This window comes from Mus caroli, chromosome 10 (assembly GCF_900094665.2).
Source record: "Mus caroli chromosome 10, CAROLI_EIJ_v1.1, whole genome shotgun sequence".
In the NCBI taxonomy this organism is placed as follows: Eukaryota; Metazoa; Chordata; class Mammalia; order Rodentia; family Muridae; genus Mus; species Mus caroli.
In genome coordinates, this window is record NC_034579.1 from 86883399 (window position 1) to 86904207 (window position 20809).

The 20809-nt window shown below is 42.1% G+C and overlaps 1 protein-coding gene across 2 annotated transcripts in view; it reads left to right on the top strand.

Moving 5' to 3' along the window:
* The first annotated feature begins 5021 nt into the window (after positions 1-5021).
* Positions 5022-20809, top strand: part of Cdk17 (cyclin dependent kinase 17) — a 78007-nt gene continuing 62219 nt past the window's right edge. For both annotated transcript variants that reach the window (XM_029482418.1, XM_029482417.1), the window contains exon 1: positions 5022-5542. The gene's annotated coding sequence lies outside the window, so the exon portion shown is untranslated. The remainder of the gene's footprint in view (positions 5543-20809) is intronic.

Consider the following 20809-nt stretch of genomic DNA (forward strand, 5'->3'; position numbering starts at 1 on the left):
CAACACCAGAAGGAGAGGCATGTGAGAACCACAGCAAACGTGTTCCAAGGCTGACTTCGTTGAATCGGCTGACAATAGGCCACTCACCCCCGGCTGTTGGAACTTTAATTGGGTGAGAGTGACACATCCCCTTGCCGACTTACCAAAAAGGCCAATCTTTTCTTTCTTGGGGAGGGACTCTCTTCCTGTTATCTACATGCTTGTCCTTCAGGTAACACGGGTCCCCCCCCCCTTGATTTTAGGGGTTGCAATGACAGCTATTGATTGAAGCTGGCTAATTTGTTTACCCTCCTGGATATACTGGATATTTCTCTGAGGTATGATCCCAGATGTAAAGAGCTACACATAACTGTAGCCATTGGTTGGCTGACCTAGTGGGGAATGAGCCAAGGGCCCTGATGACATTATTCAAGCTGTTGGTGAAGCTATCGCTGAAGCTCAGACTACCCTTGGCCCAAATCTCCTTCAAGAAACAGTGTTCACGTGGCATGCAACGGAACAATTCGCATGGTGTTATGACATTGTCTTATTTAGCCCTTATAACCTGGCAGGTACATTATTGGTCCATGTTTACATGTGGGAAAGCTCTTAAGTAATCTATGGACCTGTCCTACTGGCAGGGCTGGAAGAAGTGGGATCTGCCGTAATCAGCAGCAGAGCATAATTGCTACAATAGTGCTTCAGGCTAGACCTCTGACCTGCTTAGCTTTGTGTTCTCGCCTTTTCTTTTACAAGAAATGTAATGCTCCCGTTTGTAGCTTTCTTGCTGAAAAAAAAGTGTATTTGTAAGGTTTAACTCTTTTTCTCTTTTTCACCTACTCCTTAAATTTCTTTTCCTGTGATCGCTCAAAATACCAAATATTTTCTCTAGCCTCCTCTTCCCAGTTCTCAATTTTAAATGTTCCTGGATCATTGTTAGAGTGGACATGGGAGTTAGTTTACTGAAAACACGACTTGTTGATGAATGGTCAAAGATTAGAAGATTCCAAAGAAGTCTAATCAACTTTCATGAGAACCCACTGAGATGAATTTCAATATGACAGACCACAGGCCACTGCTGCTCCGTGCTCTGTCTCATTCTTAAAAAAAAAAAAAAAATTAATGTTCATTGATTATTTTCTCCTGGGAAGATTGCCAATCGCCACATCATCCTTCATGTACCGAACAAGGAAGACCAGTGTTTATCCGGCTCGTACTTCTAAACCATATTTAGTAAAAGAGAGGATTTAGGCATGGAGAGATGGCTTAGTGGGCAAAGAGCTTGCACCATAAAAGCTTAAGGACCTTAGTGCAGATCTTCAGACCTTGAGGCAGGGGCCTCTAATTCCTGCACTTCCGGATTTGAGACCTGAGGATCCCAAGTCTATTCAATCACTGAGCCTCTGTCTCAAAAAAAACAAAAACAAAACCAAAAAAACCCCAAAAACTAAGGTTGCCAAGCTGGGCTGTAGTGCTGTAAACCTTTAACCACGAGTTGGAGGCAGACAGATCTCTAGGTTCAAGGCCAGTGCCAGGATAGCCAGGGCTACACAGAGAAACCTCCACCTGGGGGTGGGGGGTGGGGGGGTCGGGAAGGGTTGGGGAGGGCGGGACTGGGGAAGGGTGGAGAATGATAGAGGAAGAGTCTTGTTTTAGTCTCTGGCCTCCACAGTGACAAGCACTCCTATACAAGAGTATAAACACTCAATAAAAAGGAAAGAATTTGTTAAAACTGGCATCGCTTTTTAGGACTCTTAGGTATGCTCTTTTATTTGTATTGTTTACTTGAGGTGGGAATCGCCTGTAGCTCTCCTTGATGTCATCTCAAATTTGAGGATGAACTTGAATTTTCTTTCTTTCTTTCTTTCTTTCTTTCTTTCTTTCTTTCTTTCTTTCTTTTTTTTTCTGCCTCCACTTTCCCTGGCATGTTCCACCACTCCCTACACTTTAAATCTGTTTTATTTCATTAAGAGCCCACTTCTGATTTTTTTCTAAATTGAGTATCAGTCTAGGCAAGGGGAGAAAATAGAATGCAAGGAGGACAAACTATCTGATCTCTCCTTAGTCTCAGTAGAGGCCTGCCAGGAGCCCTCCATAAAGCCAGGAGCCAAACATCTCTAAAGTATTTTGTTGGTAACTAAAGAACAATTTCATTTCTGCCTCATTTTATTCCATGTTCAATGTCTTTTGACTCTCTCCCCAGTATTTTCATGTATGCCCCATGGATACTGCTTCTCTGTGGTCAAAGCAGCTTGGCTTACATTAGCCTTACTGGAAAGAAAATTATTTTTAATCTCAGAACCTCTCCCTGCTTTCCGTATATAAATGTGCACTGTGGCATTCCAGAAGAGGCAAATGTGGCATTTTCCAAGTGGATCTGAACTTGGAATTCTTCCCACATCTCTCTCTCTCTCCTTCACCAAGTTGCAGGGAGTTCTTTTTTTTTTTTTTTTAACGAAAAAACAAAAACCAAAAAGCCAGCAAAACATATTTAACTACAGTTTGGAAAACATTCAGAGTTAAAAAAATATTCCAGGTTTAAAATTATTTTACAAAGCCGGGTATAGTGGCGCAGGCCTTTAATCCCAGCACTTGGGAGGCAGAGGCAAAGGCAGCTGGCACTCTGTGAATTTGAGGGGGAGGGGGAGGGAGGGGGAGAGGGAGAGAGGGAGGGGCAGAGGGAGGGGCAGGGGGAGGAGGAGGAGGAGGAGGAGGAGGAGGAGGAGGAGGAAGAAAACAAAACAAGCCGGGCGTGGTGGCGCACGCCTTTAATCCCAGCACTCCCAGCACTCAGGAGGCAGGGGCAGGCAGATTTCTGAGTTCAAGGCAAGCCTGGTCTACAGCGTGAGTTCCAGGACAGCCAGGGCTACACAGAGAAACCCTGTCTTGAAAACAAACAGACAAACAAACAAACCAAAGAACCAAAAACCAAAAACAACAACAAAAAAACAAACAAACAAAAAAAACCAAAAAATAAAAACAAAACAAAACAAAATCAAACAAACAAAAAACCCCAAAATATAAATAATCCCTAACAACTTCATACTAAGTGAAAAGGTCTGTCAGCATTTTCTAGCCTCTGCTCATCTTCCTGTTTCCCTCATTGTAGACACCTGAAGCATCCTGCCACCTCCTTCCTCAATCTCATTACCATTGCTGTTTGATTTTGTTTGTCTCTCCTGTCTCTGTATTAACCCATTGGTTCCTTAAGTGATCTGTGCGTATATTGCTCATTTCCACTGACAAGAGTTCAAGGGCAAATCTATCATCACCTCTGAGTCTTTAAGGTCTAACATGGTACCTGGTCCAAACGATGCAGTTAGCAATTTTTGTTTTTAAGTGAAAGAACAAATAAATCAACCAATAACCATCTCGATTCTAAGGATCAAATTACGACTATGGTGCTATACCAGAGAAGATATTTCTTGGGAATTTTGGCCGAGGCAGAATTATCTTTGGTTTCTAATGGGCTAATCCCAGTCCAGTGATGTGAAGGAAGAATTTCAAATGTTGAAATTCAGGCTGCAATTATGTAGATTCCCTTTTTTACTATTTTGAATATTTACTAAGAGAACAACAACAAAACCCCCACACAATTGCTTTTGAATATAAGGCAAGCATGTGAAAATGTTTGGTATAAAAGTAGGTCATGTGTACATATATTTTTCTTTAGCTTACAAAGAACTCTGAAATGATGCTAGCTCCTAACATATTATAAAATTGCCTGAATTAGATGTATGTAAAAAAAAATCATTAACTGCTGTTTAAAAGTACATACTCATTTTTGAAGGGAAGTATAAATATGGGCATTCTTACAGGGTAAACAAGTGTTGAAGTCTTTGTAGAGGATAATTATTGTTAACCTATAGTTTTGGTAATTTTGGAGACACAGAACTCCGGTTGATATATATGAACCTTACGAGCTGTAGAAAACACATCTAGCTGTGTTCAACAAAGTACTAGAAAGAAGGGAGCAGAAAGTATCTATCTTCAAGGAAAGGTGCATCAATCAGAAAAGATACGATTCAGAAGTCCTTAGTAGATAATGAGATTTAAAATATATCGTGCACTTCCTGGTGATAAGAACAGAAAAACAAAACATAACAAAAAAAAAAAAAACCCCAACCTTCACCCTACCGGCCTTTTATACCGTTAACCTTTTCTTGGTTAGGGTGTTCACATCCGGGCCCTACTGTCTTCTTTCAGTTCTCTCAGTATTTTCCTCTGCCACTAAGTCTGCTTTTACTTTAAGCTTCTACCCCTACTTGTGGAAAGAAATGGGCCAGGATCACTATTTAGTTTGTCTACACATTCAGTTGTTCCTAACTGGGAAAGAAGAAAGTAAAAAGATTTACAGAAACTGGGCCAACCTCTTTGGCCTGCCTCCTTCAAGCAACAGAATCTAACTCACTGCAACAGTATCTCTTTCTGGGTCCTATAACATAGCATTGACCCTTTCACAACACACAGTTTTATTGTAACCATTTTAGTCCCCTCCCCGCCCCCCCCCCCCCCCCCCCCCCCCGGAGCCTAGAGCCAACAGTGTAATAACATTTAAAAACACTGTGGTTGAAATCAAAGCTTCGTGCGTGGGTGATTACTGCACTAGCCACGCATATCCAGTCACAGAACAGAAGAAAATTGCAGCAATCGACCGAGATATTTCTTTGTGGGTCATCTGAAGCACTGTGTACTGAGGCAGGCATCCTGTGTACGGTAGCGCCTGGAATACTTCAAGCAGAGTTTTATTGTTGCGAGAGGACAGTGAAGGGCTGATTTGTGGCGATCGGTTCCTCACCAATCGCGATGGACAGACACTGTGCAGAGTTCTGTCCACGGACAGGGTCTCCCCTTGCTCTCCAGCCGTGTTTGAAGCCAGGCTTGAAGTTTCCTGGGAATACCCCCCCCGCCCCGCCCAGACCACGCCCCGCGCATAAGCCCCACCCCCAGGCAAGGCTCCGCCCCGCCTGCCGCCGCCGCCGCCGCCGCCGCCGCCGCCGCCGGCAGGGGTCGCGCTGCCCCAGGCGAGCCGTGCAGGCGGGGGTGGGGAAGCTCCCGCAGCCGGTCGCTTTTCTCCGCCGCCGCCGCTGGTTGGATCGTTTCAATAAAAGTCTTTTTTTTTTTTTTCTTTTTTCTTTTCTTTTTTTTTTTTTCTAACCCCCGCTCTCGCTCGCTCCGGGGAACAGGCGGAGGCGTCAAGCCGCAGCCTCCGAGCGAGAGAAAGCAACGCGCACTCAGACGAACGAGAGCGGCGGCTGCGGTCTACCCAGCGCCCGGCGGTCCAGCAGCCCGCGCCCCGCCGCCTCGCTCCGCCCCGGCTCGGTGGCCGGGAGTACTGGGCCGTCCGCGAGGCTCCGCAGCCCGGGAGCCATGTTGAGCGGGGGTCTCGGCCACGCGTGAGGCGGCCGGCGGCCCTCGCGGAGCGGAAGGCGCGAGGTTGGGGGGTGGGGGGAGGCCTGAGCCTGAGGCGCCTCGGCGCGTCCGCCGCCACCGGACCTGCATCCGCTCGCTCGCTCGCTCTGCGCGCCCGCCGGTCGGGAGCCCGCGGTCCCCGCACTTGCTGGTGAGTTGGCGGCGGGGCCGGGCAGGGATCGTGACGCCTGTCAGCGGGCCGCTCGGGTGGGGATCGTGTCGGTCGCATGTCCACGCGCGGCGTGGGCTGCGGGAGTGCCGAGCTGGTTGGGGGACCTGGGGGGAGGGGCTCCATGCGCCGCCGCTGGGAGTTCGCAGCCGATCGAGGCTTCCTGGGGAGGCTGCTGGCCCCGCGGGGCGCCGGGAGGGGAAGAGGCGGAAAGTCCCCCCCGAGACACAAAGGTCCCCGGGGCCGGGGTGGAGGCGCGGGCGCGGGGCGGCGAGAGTGGGCGAGGACGCGGCGCTGCGGGCTCCTTGGAGACGCGGGAGGCTGCGCGCGGGTGGGTGGGCAACTCCGCGGGGGAGGAGCCCTCGCGTGGGGGAGCGGGTCGACACAAAGCTCCGGGCAGCCCTCTTGCTGGCGGGTCACACCCCAGAGTGTCGCTCCAACCGGAGGCGTAGGGACTGTGGGAAACCCAGAGAACCCGGGAAGAGGGGGTTTTGTGTGTGTGTGTGTGTGTGTGTGTGCCCCACCGTTGTCTTAGCCGCAGTTGCTTTTCTCGGTGTTTATGTCCGGTTGCTTCTGCTCCCCATCTCAGGTGGGTGGCCCCAGTTTTCTTCCCCACATCACCCCCACGCTGCCACCTCGCCGTCCCCTGTGGTTCCCCACTCATTCTCTCCCCTACTTTTCACCCACTCCTTCTGGGGTAAGCGGTATTTTGCCTTCAGCTAGGGGAACGTTTGCTAATGACAGGATGCCTGACTTGGTCTGACCCTGAACTGCCTTGAACTCTTCTCTCTTTTTTTTTTTCCTCCCACCCTTTCCTTTCTGGGATCTTCTGTGTCACATGGCCATTAACAATTAGCTTTTCTTCTTCAAAAATGGCAAAAGCCTTTAGCTGAAATCCGTGGCGCCTTTCCCTAATGTTAATGTGGCCATCGAAGACGCATCAGTGGCCCTGTTTTATTGCCTCTTGAGCCAAATTGATTCTCTAGACACAAGTCGCAAATTTTGTTTTGCGTCTTGGCCATTCCTTGGGCCAGCAAAGTGTATTTCTGGTAGCAGAGCTTCTGTCACTTCACAGGCAATGCTTGACTAAGGGAGACAGCTCTTGCCTCCCAACTTTGCTGTTTGTTTTTTCCTAATCCTTTGTTGGATTTCTTTTTAACTGCATTTGTGCAAGAATATCAAAGTAATGGATTTGAGTGACTGTTGGAGATTGACGTTGTTAACCATGGAACAGAAGACCTCTGATCAGTTGAATTGACCTAAACCTTTGAATCAAGAAACGTGTGTAAACTAAATTTAAGGAGGAAAAAAAAATTGCTAGTGGGAATGTTAATTGGTTTTATTTTGTTCTTTTGTGAACGCCAGGAGTTGGCTTATGTATTAAACGCAGTGTCGCCTGGTTAATGAAGTCATTTCAGTTTTTTTTTTGTTTTAACATCTGCATAATTCCATAAACAGCGGGTTCAAACAAAAGAAAACGATATGACTAAGGACGTGTTTCATTTTAATTTTTATTTCTAATGTTGTGAGAGTGAACCCAGGAATGTGAAGCTTGCTGTTCTTTTATCTGGCAAGCCATCTCCTAGGGCAGGAGCATTAACTGTTTGAATGCTGTTCTTCAAGGAACTGTTGCAAGCCTTTGAATTGAAGCTGCTTTAAAATTCCAATGCAAGTGCCAGCAAGATGGCTCAGTTGGTACTGGTGCGGGGTGCCCGTCTCAGGGCCTGAGTTCAATCCTGGGAACACATGCAAAGACGGAGGCAAGAACAGCACAACGTTGTCCTCTGATTTCCACAGGCATACACCACACACATCACGAACATCATCACCACCACCACCACCACTAACAGTTGATTCATAATAAATAATAACAACAGTAATATGTATTTTAAAATTCTTATGCAAACATAAGAGTTTCAACTATTTTTACAGTGGAAATAATGTTAATGAAAATATGAATAAGAAGAAAGTCAAAGTAAAATCCATTTATTGTAGGTGCAGTAATGTTAGTGCTGCTGTAAGGATATTCATATCCTACAATGTGCTGTCCTTATTGACACTAAAATTTTAGATATTTCAGCTAGGGATTAGTCTGCATTTTCAACTTCCTCTTTCCCAGGCAATGTTTTAGAGACCTTTGTGAAATTACAGGTCACTTTATAGTAATTGATGCTTAATAAACGTATCAAAATTGTACATATTTTTTCTCCACACTTATTAGTACCTACTTAGATAATAAAAATTTGTGTCACTTCAAGAAAGTGTATGCCCAATAAGTGTTTCTGGATTGTGGGTCGTTTATTTTTTACCTCTATTTTTCTAAATTTTCATATTACTTTTGCAGTCAGAAAAAAAATGTAGAATTAGAGTCTTGTTAATATCATAGTTTTTGCATTCCTAAAAAAGGGTTTTGTCAAATATGTAGTTTATTCCCTTCTTTGGGTTCAGGCCCAAGGAAGTAACTTTTAGTGTTAACTGTGTGACATAGTGTAACCTGTCCTGTACGGAGTTGGTTATCAAAAGAGCAGAAGAGATATGTGCACAGTAAGGAAAGATGAAATTGGAGGCCTTAATTCAGAGTGTGGTAGCATTAATAATGCTAATGGCTTATACGTCATTGGTTCTACAAAAAACTAGAAGACAGAAAATCTTGCCCTGTTCTGTAGCTTATTCCTGTGGTGACTATACCCCTGTTGACTACAGGGATTTTAAGGTATGTTTTGATATATTTAGTTTTCAGATACTGTGTGGTCTTGCAATTGTGATGGGAAGGCATTGGGGTATAAAATTATTTGCTTGGCTCTGGCAAGGCTTGTTCTCAACCCTCGACTCCCAGCAAAACTGTTTCCTTTTCCTTCCTTGGTGAAATGGAGCTACAGATTGAAGAGCAGTGGGGTACCTTATTGTGACCAGTACAGAGAAGGATTGTGGCAACTGAGAAGGCTGTTCAAAAGGGGGAGACCGGGATGCCTTCTGATACTACTAAAAAGCTGTCTGAACACAGCATTTCTTTGCCTGTTTCTTTTGTTATTGTCTCATAATCGGCATCTTTATTGTTGTTCTTTAGTCTTTGTATAATTATAACTTCACATTCTGACATTCTTCTACATGGGTTTTCTACTTCCAGAGTGGATAATTACTGAATAAGTGTATTTCTCTGATGGTGGAGAAAGGCCATTATATGTTAAACTCTACTTATAGAAATAGTCTCTAGGCTATTTTAGAAACAATCTCTCCTTTTGTGCATGCAAAGGAAGAGTAATTTTGGATTATTTTGAATTTAAAGAGTATTTCTGCTCAAGCTTTTTAATAATGTATTTGAATTATTTTTATAAAACGATTATGACATTTTTAATTTTTAGTGCTGATGTAATGGTATTTAAAATGTGTTTTCCATAGCACTTGTAAATGCTAGAAGACTCATTCCATAGCTCACTAGCGAATTCAACCTGTAATCTTGCCAGTTTCTTTGAACTATTTGGAGAGAGGACTGATTTGATGGGCTTTTAAGGATTCTTCTTGTCTTTAGTGGCTTTGTTACCCTTTTGCTCACAGTATAATCACTTGGTGTTTAGTTTTTCGTGTGTGTGTTTGTGTGTTCATGCGTGCGTGCGTTTACTTTTAATGTCTGGAATATATTGACCTGGAAAAAGGAATTGTGAAGAGCCTGAAAATAACTGTTTTGGGCATAACTTTCTCACTCTGCCATGTTTTGCTCTCTCTGCTGGCCAACTTAGAAAATCAATAAACATTAACAGTAAATCTAATGTTTTATGGTCTACAGTAACGTGCCGTCCTAAACACTTGTTTTTAGGAGGTTGGTTTACAGATCAGATCCACAGTGTGTCAGGATAGCTTGCCTAGCAGAGGGCACAATTAATATTTAATTACTTTTTCTCCTCGTAGTTCATATTGTATACTGAATGATTGCATGGCCCCACAAATTCATGTGTTGAGACCCATAACCTACTGGTTAAATGGTTTGGAGCTAGGCTTGAGGGAGCTAATTTGGATTTAGTGAAAATGATCTTATTTTCCAAAGAATCTTCAAAAACACTTTTTGATAAACCTTATCTTAGTCCACTTCATCTTCCGTAACAAAACATCATTCATTGAGTGGCTTTTTAAAGCAGCTTTTTCCTCACTGTTCTGGATTCCTGAAGTCTGAAGTCACAGTGCCAAACTGGTTAAATTTTGGTGAGGGCTCTCTTCTTTGTTTGTAGATGCCTGTCTTAACTGTGGTTTTCTGGCCTTTTGTTTGGTGCCTGCAGGTGGAGGGGAAGGATGAGAGAACAAAATGGGAGGGGGTGCTGAGGGAGGGGGTGGAGAAAGAGAACATGGGAGAGAGGTTTTTCTTCTTATAACTACTGTTATAAAGGCCTGCCCTCTGGACCTTGCTTAAATCTAGTCAGATGGCCCAGATCACCTCCAAAACCCATTGTACCGCTAGGTGAGAGTCTCAACACGGGAATCTGAAGCCACTCAAATGTTCAGTGTATAACATAAGCTGTGAGAAAGAGATCCTCAATTGTGCCTGGTGCTATGTTAGACACTATTGTTTTGTTAAATCCTCACAGGAAACCTATTGTATTGGGTAAACCTTTTTTCCTAATAAGGAAACAAAGGCCTTAGGTTAAGTAATTTTCCCCAGGGTCCTACCACTATAGTGACCCAAGATCCAGTTAGCATTCAAAAATGCTGTGCTCATAGTGTCTCTACCAGGATGGAATGCTGAACAGCTCGCTGGCTAACATAGAAGCCGTGCTAAGTCAGAGGAAAACACAGGCAGTGTGTGTGCAGATTGGTCCACAGTCCTCCCCACCCTGGCTTCTTTCATGGAGGTTTTAAGTACATTTGCTTTCTTTTCAAAATGTCTGTGTTCGTTTACGTTGATTTTACATGTATTAGAAGTTTTGACTTTCTATCATTTAAATGATAATGCTTTCGTTATTTGAGCATATGCCATCTGTGTTGGCCAGCTTTATACTCCTGGGACAGAATACCTAAGGGAAAAAAGTCACCCTTCAGGAGGAGGCCGTTGTTTTGACACTTGTTTCAGAGGTTTCAGTTTGTGGTTATTTAGCTCCCTGGTTTCTGGGCCTGTGGTCAGACAGAACATCATGGTGAGGAACGTGCATGTGGTAGAGCAAAGCAGATACGCTCCTGTTGTCAGGGGAGGGAAGGGAGGCCGGGAGGACGAGCCTGGGATGGATTATATCCCTCATGCTCATGTCTTCCAGGACCTGCTTTCCTTACCTAGACCTTCCTCCTGAAGTTTCCACTGCCTCCCAACCTCTCTCTAGGTTATTAATTTATAAATACCTTAATCTATCAGTGAGATCAATGCCTTCATGATCCAGTCACCTTCCAGACAGTCCACTGTCTGAAACCCTGTTGCATTGAGACTGCTTTTAACCCTTGAACTCCTGGGAATATTTGGGAGCCAATCCATGATACCATCAAAGTGAAAAACGTCAACAAATTCACACACCACCTATTGTTTTATCTTGATATAACTTACTGTAAGCAAGGTAGAAACTTTGCATATGTTTAATCAGATATCCACTGAGAATAGAATCATAATATTTTTCATGTTGAAAATTGATTTTTAGGATAGAAAAATCTATAAATTAGTATTGTTAGCATACATTTCTTACTCAATTTAAAGAACAGAAGATATTATTTCCTGAAAGGTGTTTCATTAAGGTGAAAAGGAATCCGCTCCCCCCATAAAGGCTAATAGTAAGAATCATTTAGCTGGTCATACTGGCACATACTTGCAGTCCCAGTGCTGAGGAGGGTGAGGCAGGAGTATTACAAACAACTTTAAAGCCATTCTGAGCTATACAGTGAGATTCTGTCTCAAAAGAGTTAAGCAAAAAAGACTCTGTGTGCGTGTGTGTGTGTGTGTGTGTGTGTGTTATGTGTGTGCGCAAATGCATGTACAGAGGTGAGAGGTCGATATGGGGAGAGCTGTTCTCTACCTTAATTTTCTTTCTTCCTTTCTTCCTTTCTTCCTTTCTTCCTTTCTTCCTCTCCCTCCCTCCCTCCCTCCCTCCCTTCCTTCCTTCCTTCCTTCCTTCCTTCCTCTTTCTGTTTCAGAGATTCTCTCAATTGAACCTGAGTTAATTTTTTCACCTAGACTGGCCGGGCAGTAGACTGAGCACCCTGCCCTGTTTCTGCAGTCTCCAGCACTGGCCTGTAGACATGGGCACGATGCACAGCTCTTCATGTGGGTTCTAGAAACCTGAACTCAGAGCTGAGTGCTTAGGGAAGCCATTGGTGACAGACCTGTCTCTCCAGCTCCCTGTCTTTTCATAGCGTGCTTTGTTTTGTTTTGTCTTTCATTTTATGTACTTGTTACTATATGTTCAAGAATTTTCAGTTTTCTGTGTGTAAATAATGAACAAAATATTCGAAGGTATCTTTGCACTGCATCCTAGATTATGTGGTCATTTTGTTTTTCTCAAAGCATATTTTTAATGCTGCAGTATTTTTCATTGATGGCTGACAGTTGTTTTTAGCACATATTATTGTTCACTAATAAAAGTAAAGGTTGATAAGAGCTATATATTTGTGAGGAATTTCCAACTCACAAATGAAGCTGGGACAATTTTTTTTTTTTTTTTAAATAATGTGGGGTCTTTCTTTCTTTCTTTCTTTCTTTTTTTTTTTTTTAGGGACCAGAAAAGTGGCAGTGTTTATTAGAGCTATCTGGCTTTCAGCGATGAAGAACCATGGGTGTTGATATTATAATGCTGGGAGACGTGGAGAGAACTTCTCACTTTTGAGGCCAAAATGCCATTTCCTCTAACATCTTCCTTATTCTGGTCTGACAGGGTTGTGGCCATTATGTTATTTGGAACGTTTGTCTACTGTAGTGCTGACTTCATTCTGCTGTAGGGAATGTTTAAGTCTCTCTCCTTCCTGTTCTGTTTTCCTTTTCTGTGATCTCATCTGCACACTCAGTTCAGCTCAGTGGAGTAGGGGACTAGGGAACACCACCTTGATACATTGTTCAGTTCAATGGACTGGGGGTTGGGGAGAGACGAGGGAATACCACAGCGATACATTGTTCAGTTCAGTGGACTGGGAAGACTTGCGGGGATGGGGGTGGGTGGGTGGGATACTAGGAACTATCACAGTGATAAGTTGTTTAGTTCAGTGGACTGGGGGACTAGGGAACACCACACTGAGGTAGTAAAATACCATCAGAGTTGTTGGCCTAGAAATAAAGAATAATTTCAGGTTTTGAATATTGGAGAATACCATGTTGGCAGTGTTTGTGTGAGAGTAATCTAGAAACCGGTTATAGGCCAACTTAGAGGGATAGTAATTTGGCATTTTGAGACTTTAATTACATGTAAGCTGTACTGACTTGTTAGAGAAAATGAAGAGAAAAGGCTTGTGGCTCTCAAAAAATGGTTGTCTTTTAGACAAACTAAAAATACAAAACTGACATATTTTTACATAAAATATTTCTAAAGGTCTAAAAACAGTGGTCAGTACTAGTAATTTTGTTGAACTGAAAAACTTTGATTTCTGATGAGATCTAGTTCTTTAGCCGTGTATACAGTGCCAGACTTGAATGCACTTACGATGTACAGAGTTGTGTCGCAGGATTGAACAAGGCTTTAATATTGTTCCTGCAACAAATATATTTGTTTTCCAATATAATTAAATTAAAAAGCATTCTCCTTTTAAAATTAAGGACTATTAAAGCTGAATCTTAAATTATACCTTTGTTGGTGTAGGTCTGTTATAATTAGTACATTTATTTTATAAAGCAGTGGTTATGGTCTGGTAACATCTTGATAAAAATGTAACATTTAAAAGTAAACTTTCACAGTTTATGAGATTTAGAGCTTTTCAAATATCTCAACTTATTATATAGCCTTGATTCATTAATATTTCTGTCATTTTTTTAGGTCAAAATTATTACATGTATTACTTCAGAAATAATGGAGTGAGCACTGTATTTGGTAATATAATAGAGATCTGATCTGTTCAGGTTAATCAGTGATTTATAAGGACAAAAGAATCAAAATAGTATGGGATTTTTAAACTATTCATACCTCTTGGGTTTTTCTAAAATGCCTCCCTGCTCTTGCCCAGTGTGAAAATCACGCTGGATGTGTGTGTGTATGTGTGTGTGTGTGTGTGTGTGTGTGTGTGTAATATAGGACTAAGTCATCTAGTATACTCATTGTTGTTTCTCTTCCTTCCTCCCTTCTCCCCCCTCCCTCTCTGTATCCATCTTTCCTTCCTTCCTTCCTTCCTTCCTTCCTTCCTTCCTTCCTTCCTTCCTTCCTTCCTTCCTTCCAGACAAGGTTTCTCTGTGAAGCCCTGGCTCTCCTAGAACTCTGCAGACCAGCTGTCCTCAGATTAACAGAGATCCGCCTGCCTCTGCCTCCCAAGTGTCGGGATTAAGGCCGTGCACCACCACATCAGGCTCATTGCAGCTTCCTACCCAGCAGTCTAGGAATAAAGAGGCTTTTACCTCAGGCAAGCACACTTTGGAAGAAGTGTTTCTTTAGGGCCAGGCAAATGTCCTTGCAGTCGATTCCCCTTCCTTAGCCTTGTGGGTTTCCCCCTTGTTTGGCATCTAAACATTTGAGACAGAATTTATTCTTGTTAACAACCCTTGTGTGCTACTCTCAAGGCTTTCAAAAAGCAAAATAGAAGAATTACTCATGAAACTAATTTAAAGACAAATTGACCTTTCCTTTTATTCTTTGTCATGAAATCTGCTTGGATGCATGCTGTTTCTGTATTCCTGTCAATTATCTTTTGTTCTAGGCCAGTGGATTTAACTTGACCCTTAAAAATAGTCTTGTTGAGTAGAAACAAAGTCCACAGTGTTTGTCTGTGTGTCTGTCTGTCTGTCTGTCCGCCAGCCTGCCTGCTTGGCTGTATCTGCCTATATCTCGAGGGTAGTCTCCAGCTCTCTTCCGGAACAACTGAATCAAAATACCTGGCTCAGATTTCTAGTGTTCTATGAAAGTCTTGGAGAGTCTTGAATTTTAGCATCATGCTAAGGGACAGAGCTACTACTAATATACAAATTAAATTTAGAGTAAAGACAAAATGATATTAAACTTTATCTTTCAGTCTTTTATTTACTCAAACCCTTCCAGGTTTGCCAGTTTGGGGAGAAAGCGTTAAGATGCTTGTTTCTGTATGAAGCTGTTTGTTCTGTTTATCTTATTCTGACTTCACGGAGTGGACACTCCTGCTCTTTTAAGTTTGTTTCTCACTGGGTCTCTCTGTGGCTGTCTGTCTGGTCTTAATTACTATGCTTCTGAAAATTAATTTTAAAACGTACAGTAGTGTAGCTAGTCTGAACCCCCTCCCCCGCCCCCAGTGCTCATCAACTTCAGATATCCCCAGCTGTCTTCTTTTCACAAATAGTTTTGTATTTTTAAGATAATTTTTATAATATAACATTTTTAAGGTAGCAGATAATTCTTAAGGCTATGATTTTTTTTTTTTTTAGTTTATACATTGATTTATCAAAAGAGCTTTAACCATTTCATAGTGTTTGACAAATGCTCACATTTCATATTTCATTTATTCTCCCCCACAACCCTATTTCTTAGGGCATCTAGATATTTAGGAGTCACATTCTCAAATGAAAGCTTATTAGTCTTTTTCTGGTATTACTTACTGTACCAGTATCATCACTGATAAGCCATATTCGTGACACTGATTGTTACAATCCATCTTGATTAGATTGAGACATATTAGAACATTGGTAAAGACACACCAGGGTGTCTGTCTGAGTGTCTCCAGAGATGGTTAGATAATGAAGGCTGTGACCCAATGAATGGGTTTAATCCATTTAGGCTATTGGGCTGTAGTGGAACTACAGTAAGTCGTACCACATGGAAGAAGTAGGCCACTGGGGGCATAATTTTGGGTGCTATGATTGCCCTGACCACTTCCTGTTAGTGTGTACTCAGCTTCTGGTCTGCCTTGGTGTGAGCTGCTCCATTACACCTTTCCTGCTGTGATCTAAATATGCTGCTGAAACCACAGATTTAACTCTTTACTCTCCTAAGTTGTCTATGTCAAGTATTCTGTCAAAGGGATGAAGAAATCTAACCTGTTAATATATAAAGTGACTTGCTTCTTGCATCTCATTATTACTGTGGTGACGTAGGAGCTGCAAGCAGGGGTCCCAGGAGGTTTGCAGAGCAGCTAGTCTGATGTCTGCTTCTCCCTGTGTCACACAGGTCAAAGGTGACTCCTGTGGTCCTCCGACCTCCACATGTGCATCATGGCACCACACCACGTATATAAATACACCACACACACTTGTTCTTCATAAATTGGCATGTAGTAAGATATCCTCTGCATTTGGTGCAGGGGTGTTGAAGTTTTTTCTTCTTCAATCCTGGAATTCTTTTTTTAAAAACTTTTATTTTGTTCCAAAGTGTGGCGCTTTTTTGTTTTGTTTTTAATCTGGAGACAATTATATTTGGTAATCCATCTACTTTTTATTTCACCTTTTAAAATTATTGGTGCCTTATATCTTCCAATCTGGTATGTTAAGACACTCATTCCACATAATCTTTTGATGTTCTTACATAGGTTTTTCTATTGTCCATTTATAAACGGAAGGCAAAAAAAAAGTGTAGACTGAAGGGTGGTATAAATGTTTATGGAAAAAAAGACTGCAGTTTCTCCTCAGCTCCGAGGATGTTGATCTGTAATTTTATTTTCAAAACTGTCTTTTTATTATCAAATTTATACTCAGAGTATGTCTGCTATCAGGATTGGAGCATTCTTTCTTCTACTTATTTCCTAGGTATTACTATTTCAAGAATACCTCAGTAAAACATTATTGGTTTACTTAGGGAAAAGAAGCCCTTCCTGGGGGCAAAAGAGCATTCGAGTGGGACTGGCTAGGGAGCTGGTTCAGTCAGTACATTGCCTTGCATGCATGTAAAAAAAGAAAGATAGCAATGAGAGAAAGGATTTTATGTCCTTTTCAAAATATGAGCGGACATCTCTTCTGGGCCTTTTCAGAAAGATAAATTCCAAAAATATGGGCTAAGGACATGGTTTGGTTGCTAAAGCACTTAATGCAAGTTCAACCCCCAGAGTTCACGTAAGAAAGTTGGCATGATGGAATGCACTTAGAGTGACAGGGGGATTCCTGGGGCTCTGTAATCAGCCAGGCTAGACTGCTGGGAAACTCCAGACCTGAGAGAGTCTCCTTCTCGATAGATAGATAGATAGATAGATAGATAGATAGATAGATAGATAGATAGATAGATAGGCAGGGCAGGCAGGCATACACACACACACAAATACATATACGTATACGTATACATATACATATACATATATATGTAAAAATGTCTGTCTAGGCCTGTTGGTAAGCTGCAGGCCAGCAAGACACTTGGCCTCAACAATAAACAAACAAATGGCAAGCGGGTGGATGGCACCCAAGGTTGTCCCTACCCAAGGTTGTCCCTGGCCTTCACGGGAACATCACTCAAGTATGAGTTCACTTCACTCACATAAAATAGTGTCTCTCCTCCACATGACTCCTGACTTTGGTGAGTAGGAAGAAGGAGTGGTAGCTTGTGAGGGTATTATAGATGAAGTCACAGAGAGACAAGAGAGACACACCCCAGAGTATATGTTAGTTTTTTGTTGCTGTGATAAAAACCAAGACCAAGGCAATGTATGAAAGGAAGACTTTATTTGGGCTTATGGTTCCAGAAGAAGAGTCCGTAATAGTGGAAGGACGCACATGGTGGAGAAGGCCAGCTGAAGAAGCTGAGAGAATATACCTTCAGCCACATGCAGAAAGCAGAAAACAAACTAGAAGTGGGGGCAAAACGATAAACTGTGAAAGCCCATCTCCAGCGATACGCCTCCTCTAGCAAGGCTGCACTTCATAAAGGCCCTATAACCTCCCTGAGCAGAGCCACCAGCACAAGACCAAAGGTTCAGGTATCCAAGCCTGTGGGAGACAGGGCCAGTTTACCGCCACACCCAGGAAGGAGCGTAGATTTTATTCAATTATTGAATAAACTACATGTTAAACGTTGTGTTTTGTTGTGTTGTGTTTTTGTTTGACACAGGTTTCTTTGTGTAGTCCTGGCTTATCCTGGAACTAAGCTCTGTAGACCAGGCTGGCCTTGAACTCACCGAGATCCTCCTGCCTCTGCCTCTGCCTCCCAAGTGCTGGGATGAAAGGCATGGACCACCAATCCTCTACCTGAACAATAAAATTCTTGGGAAGCTTTTATGAACAGTGGCCTACAGTCCCCTAGGTGGCTGAATAGTTACAGTATTGTAACGTGTTGCTATGCAGAAGCAGCGGCAGTGGTTGCAGTGCATATTGAGAATGCTACTTTTGCTCTAGTGTACTCCACCTCAGAGACGTGACGATTATTTTACTGTCTCAGGAACACTTGGAAAAGAGTATTGAATTTGTAAACACTGCCACTTTTTATCTGTTACAAGTTGCTGTTACCATTTTTTTGGAGGGAGGTGGAGGGATAAGATATGAACAGTAGATTTACAAAAATATAGACGTGATGGGTTCTTTTATTAAACTATAAATGGCCTACTTTATGATAAAGAAGACAAATACTGCGGCTCTGTGCATGATCACCTCCCTGCTACTGCAGACGCCTGAGCAATACTGTTCATTTAATAGTGACTCAGTTAAATTGTATACGGGAGTAAGCTAATACACCATCTGTGTGCATGTCAGTATTTTAAATTCAACTTGAGTTTGACTTGAAATACCTCTGCTACATTCAAGTTTATGAGGAACGTTTTTAGCACGTGATATATTCTAATAAATAATTTATGCTGGAGATCTTTGCATATTTAGGTAATTTTTTTTTTATTAATAGCCATTCCATTCTGTAACTGTGCTGTGATTTCATCCTTTGTACATACAGTGTGATTCTTAGCTGTTCCCTAAGATAAGCAGCTGTGTATGTGTTGATGTTCAAATGTAGCTTCAGAGCATTGTGTTCCATATAGATAAATGCTGTTCTCTATCTCTGTCTCTGTCTCTGTCTCTGTCTCTCTGTCTCTNCTCTCTGTCTCTGTCTCTCTCTCTCTCTCTCTCTCTCTCTCTCTCTCTCTCACACACACACACACACACACACACACACACACACACACACACACAAATCAGTGCATGTGTCTGAGAAGGAATCCCATGTGTCTCTTGCCCCGTCAGTTGAATGGTGTAAGAAGCAATGGTACCTCGGTAGGAATGAGCGTGCTCCGCTCACAGTAGCTCTCAATTGTTAACACCTGTCTAATCAAAGGAACCAGGCTTTCTTAAAGAAATGCCTGACTCCTTGGACTGGGAAAGAAGTGAACATTTCAGGTGACCCCATGGCATCTTACAGTACCAGTGTGTAAGAAATATTTAAACACCCTGCATTATTTGTCAGCTCCCTGCTGGAAGAGTGCACAGTGGCCAGTACCAGAATAATAGGAGACCAAAATAAATTAGTATTCAGTTAACCAGAATATAAAGTAATATTGTGATTTATACTGATGTAAATCTCTTGTGCAGAATTTCAACTTATAAATGAAGCCATGCATGTGTAACAGTTTCTTACTTCTAATTTTGTTTTGATTTTCAAGAGAGGGTTTCTCCCTATAACCCCGGGTGTTCTAGAATTCACTCTGTAGACCAGGCTGGCCTCTAACTTAGAGGTTCACCTGCCTCACAAGGGCTGGGACCAGAGGCATGCACAGCCACCACATCCTGCCTGATTCCTTACTTCTTAAGTGTAAATTACACACAGCAATTTCTTTCTAAAGAGTGCATTGTAAGAATTTGGGGGAAGAATAAATTGCATAGGACAGACCTGAGAAACACTACCTTAGTCAGGTGGTCAGAGTTAGCTTTAACAATTATAAATGTGTTGATAATATTTTGTGGTGAGAATGCACTTCATTTTTGTGATTTTTCCATCCCGCAAATGGTAACACTAGTTTAATTGTAAGAAAACATGAGTCAGATTCCAGTTGAGGAACATTCTATGCAGTGCTTGATGGTGCTGATCAAGTTGTTTGTGTCATTATAAACAGGGAAGTCAGACACTGTCATACCCAGGAGTAACCTGAGGATGTGTGTTTGTTGCAGTACATTATAAACTGTATAGGATCCTAGAACAGAAAGAGTGCATTAGATTTCAACCAAGGAAATGGAATTAAATAGTGGACTTCAGTTAATGATAATGTATTAGCGTTGGTTCACGAGCTATGACAGAGGTGCCATTCCAATGTAAGATGTGGATAGCAGACAGTTGTGTATGAGGTGCAGGAGAACTCTGTGTCCTGCGTTTGTGTTTTCCTGTGAATCCACAGTGATTCTAAAAAGCTTATTTAGAAATGATAAATACTTGCATTTTTCCAATAGAGATTGCCTTGTTGCCACTTTGTGAGTTCTGGAGTCCTGATCTGTCTTGTAGCTGGGCTTCTGGAATTTACTAGTTTGGTAGATGAGGACTGTTGGAATTCAGACTATCATGTTTTTCATCTTACTAGTGATGTGGGATAGTTTATTTCATAGGCTTATGGGGCATTGTCTCCTCCCCATCCACGAACCTTTAAGATCTTTAGTTTTCTTCTGGGCCTTTGGCCTTTCCCTTTTGGTTCGGTTCTCTAGAAGATGAGCACTTTATGTGTGATCTGAGCTTTGGTTGGTTTGTTCGTTTTTTAAAGATTGTTTATGGACTTTTGAAAAATTGAGACTTGTTTTCATGCTAATTTTTTATGTTTAGTAATATAATTAGGAAATCTTACATCACAACCAGTTTTTAAGTGAATTCTTTGTTTTTGCCCTCTGAGGTGAAGTTTCTGTTTTCTTTAAGTACATTACTTTTTATTATTTGGGAGTTTGAAAAGCACACAGAATATAGTTTGATCATACTCAACCCATCTACCTCTTCCCCTGTCAATTTCCTGTTTCTCTATGTGTGTGTCTCTATGTCTCTGTCTCTTAAATAGACCACTGAGTCCAATTCTTGCTGCCCATTTAAACACAGGTGTGGTCCATCTAGTGGAGCAAGGTGGACCTACCAGGGCCACACCCTTAAAGTAAATGACTAGCATTGGGAAAGCTTCTGTTTACACATTTAGATTTTAAGTTCTAAATACTTCATTTAGTACTTTAGTGTCCTTGGCATTTACATCTTTTATTATTACTATTACATCTGTGTATCTGTGGTGGTAGGAAAAAAGAGGGTCATGTAT